This window comes from Prenolepis imparis, unplaced genomic scaffold (assembly GCF_030444845.1).
Source record: "Prenolepis imparis isolate NDT839.2.m4 unplaced genomic scaffold, iyPreImpa1.0 SCAF_10, whole genome shotgun sequence".
NCBI classification, from domain to species: domain Eukaryota; kingdom Metazoa; phylum Arthropoda; class Insecta; order Hymenoptera; family Formicidae; genus Prenolepis; species Prenolepis imparis.
In genome coordinates this window covers 1,116,685-1,120,497 of record NW_028141168.1, presented here as the reverse complement: position 1 = coordinate 1,120,497, position 3,813 = coordinate 1,116,685, and the positions used below count along the sequence as shown (strand labels likewise).

Below are 3,813 nucleotides of genomic sequence, written 5' to 3'. Positions count from 1 at the left end.
ATTGTTCCGTAATAAAGTCTTGGCGGTGTACCAAGCAAAATGTGTGCCCCGTGCACAATTAGTTAATTCCAACGAAAAATTAATTTTCGTTGGAATCGACGCACCGACATCCGCGTACGGCTCGAATAGCCTATCTATTACCGATTTATATTTGATATATATCGAGCCTTTATATTCTTAGTTATTTAAAATTATTATTTAATTATTTAAATTATTCAATTAATTCTTTTTAATTATATGGTAAATGTAATTATTATTACCCATACCATCATTTATTGCATATCCCCTCAGGGTTTACAAGGCGCTTTTTTCCAAAGGAGCGTTCCCGAACCTTTTTACAATACACTTCTCCCATCTCTTTCTTATCCTGGCCATCGGCGACCTTACAATTTTTTAAATACAATCCATATATATATACTATACACTATACCACATTCAGCCACCCGTCTTCCAACACTCCTTCTTCCTCCATATCTCCCAGCAATCCTCCATCTCCTTCTTCCAATATTCCCCCTGGCTCCATTCTCCTCTCCAGCCTTCTCAAACTGTCCTTCCTCCTTCCATCCTCCTTCTTTCTCCCAGCAATCCTCCATCTCCTCTACTCATCCTGCTCTCCCCCCTTTCTTCAACATTATTATCTCCCTTCTTTCACCGGTACCCGAGCAGGCATATGGGGTGTGTTGGTTCGAACTGGATTCGAACCCGGGACCTTCCGCATGCCAGCCAGATACTGAGCATGCGGGGCCACTTTTCACCCTAAATGTAATTATTATTAATTAATATTATTATGTAAATATTATTATGTGATTAAATTATTGAAAATAAATGTTATTTTTTGCAACAAAAAACAATTAAAAAAAATATATTTGTATTATTCCTTCTTCTACTTTATTATCCACTTATTAATTAATTTTTAATTTATTTCTATATTTTAAATTTAAATTTGTAAATTGTTATAAAAACTTTATTAAATATTTTACTCATAAATATTACATAATTGTTTTCTTAAAATTTAAAATAATTAAATGATAAATTGTAATTAATAAATTTTTTTATTTATTTATTTAATAATTTATTTCTAATAATGTAAACAATTAAAGGGCGCGCGCGATGCGCGCGCCTGTGTTGTTCTAGTATGATAATATATGAAGTAATGTCATGTAAATAGCTACTCAAGGATATATGTAACAAGAATGTTATTCGATTATTACTATGTTGATAGAAATCAATAACATACAGTTAATCTGTTCTCCAGATATACTTTAGCTTTTACATTTAATAAAATAATTTTTCGTGAAAAGAAAATTTATATCTTTTATTGTCTGATATAAATTTTCTTTTTATGAATTAAAAAGTTAAAGTTCAAATAAGATTTAAAAAAAAATATTTTTTAGGGGAATTATGGAAAAATATAATAAAAAACGCAAACGTCTACGTGAAATGTCAGTTAGGCATTTGAGAAGACTTGTGCAAAATGAAACAAATTTGTTAGACTATAATGATCAGGAAAAGATCAGAAAAGATCAGGAAAAATTATCCGAAAATCATACATTGCCAAGTACAAGTGCCAAATTTTATGAAAATGATCATGTAAATGAATATGTAAATAAATCTGATAATCATATAGAATTTATATGCAGTGAAACCGAAAATGACAATATGAATATAATACATGAATTAAATGAAATAACAAATAATACAGAAAATAATGCAGTTTATTTAGACAATCCAAATACTGAGAATGTTAAAGAGGAAAGAAACTTTAAATTCTTATTACGTGACTGGGCTGTAACAAATAACGTTAATCACGTTACACTAAGTCAACTTTTGAAAATTCTTCGTATGCATGAATGCTTTTCTGATTTACCAGTAGATCCTAGAACTTTATTGCAAACGCCAAAAAATACTACAATCAAAACTGTTTTACCTGGTTTATATTCTCATTTTGGAGTTCGTGTTGTATTAGAGCAGAAATATTGTAGAAAATATAATCACAGATTTCATAATATACATACAATAAATCTAGGAATCAATATTGATGGTTTACCTATATCAAGATCTTCAACATCATCATTATGGCCAATCTTAGGATGTGTTTTGCCATATAAAGAAATTTTTATAATTGGTGCATATTATGGATCTAAGAAACCAGCAAATTGCAATGAGTATTTACAAGATTTTGTCGAAGAAATGATAGAATTGATAAATAATGGAATTTTTCTGTATGAGAAATTATATAATATCAAAATTAAACAAATTTTATGCGATGCTTCTGCAAAATCTTTTATATTAAATGTAAAAGGTCACAATGGTTACTTCAGTTGCACAAAGTGCATAATTGAAGGTGAATATCGAAACGGACGTATTTGTTTTGCAGATATTTATGCTGCAAAAAGAACAAATAATGATTTTTTAAATGAAACCGATGAAAATTTCCACTTAGACTACACCAATTTAAAACAAATACCGCAGACATTTTATAAAAAATATTCCTCTTGATTATATGCATCTACTTTGTCTCGGAATTATGATAAAATGTTTGTATATGTGGACAACAGGTGATTTAAAAATTCGTTTGCAACATCGTAAATGTTGCAACAAAACAATTTAGAAACTATTAAACAGACCGTACCAGTTGAATTTGGTAGAAAACCGAGATCTTTGGATTATTTAAAACAATGGAAGGCAACTGAATATCGACAAATTTTATTATATACAGGCACAGGCCCTGTTGTTTTTCAAGGAATACTTCAAAATGATTTATATGATCATTTTCTAACTCTTCACGTAGCTATTAGAATTTTATGCAGCAAAAATTTATGTAAGGATTATTTGAATTATGCTGAAGAATTATTGAATCATTATGTCAAAAGTTTTAAAATTTTGTATGGAGAATACAATGTCTCTCATAATGTTCACGGTCTGATTCATTTATGCGACGATGTTCGAATACATGGCACTTTAGATTTATTTAGTGCTTTTAAATATGAGAACTTTTTACAAGAAGTAAAGAGCGCAATTCGCAAAGCTGATAAACCGTTACAACAATTACATAGAAGATACGTAGAGAAAGATGCTATATGTAACAATGAAGTTTTGACATACAAAGAAAATCCTAAAATACAGTTACTTAAGGAACATTCTAATGGTCCCATTATTCAAAACTGCACAAATCCTCAGTATGAAGTTATTAATATTTCAAATTATGTTATAAAAGTGAATGATAATGCTAATAATTGTTGTCTTATGAAAGATGAAAGTATTATATAAAAGTTGAAAATATTGCATATTGTAACACAAGAAAATGCTTAGTTGTCATCGGTAGAAAATATATGATTAAACAAGATTTATTTCATGTTCCATGTGTGTCATCATTACTTGAAATTTATAAAGTTAGCAATTTGTCTGAATTATGTTCATGGCCCATATCGGATATCAGCAAGAAAATGTTTATTATGCAATACTCAAACAATGATGCATTCGTTGTTTTACCGTTATTGCATATTGAATAATTAATAAAAAATTTAATTTGTAGATATTTAAAATAAAATAAAAATAAACAATATCTCTCTCACACACACACATTATGAGTAAGAAATATTATATTGTCGAATTTGAAGATGGTCTTCAAATTATACCTAACAATTGGTTTACGTGTGAAAAAAAATCTGCAGCATATTGGCCAAATTTGACAAATCAAAAGGAATATGATAAAGCAGTTGAGAAAATGAAAGAATATAATAATATTAATGCAACAATTGTATCCATTAAAAGAATATTCGGAAGTACAGGTACAAGTTTAATTTATTTTGT

The 3,813-nt window shown here is 28.8% G+C and overlaps 2 pseudogenes; both read left to right on the top strand.

The window, feature by feature from the left end:
- Positions 1–2,527: 2,527 nt before the first annotated feature.
- Positions 2,528–3,512, top strand: LOC145941818 (uncharacterized; annotated as a pseudogene).
- A 74-nt stretch (positions 3,513–3,586) lies between these two features.
- LOC145942162 (uncharacterized) overlaps positions 3,587–3,813 on the top strand; it is a 7,350-nt pseudogene continuing 7,123 nt past the window's right edge.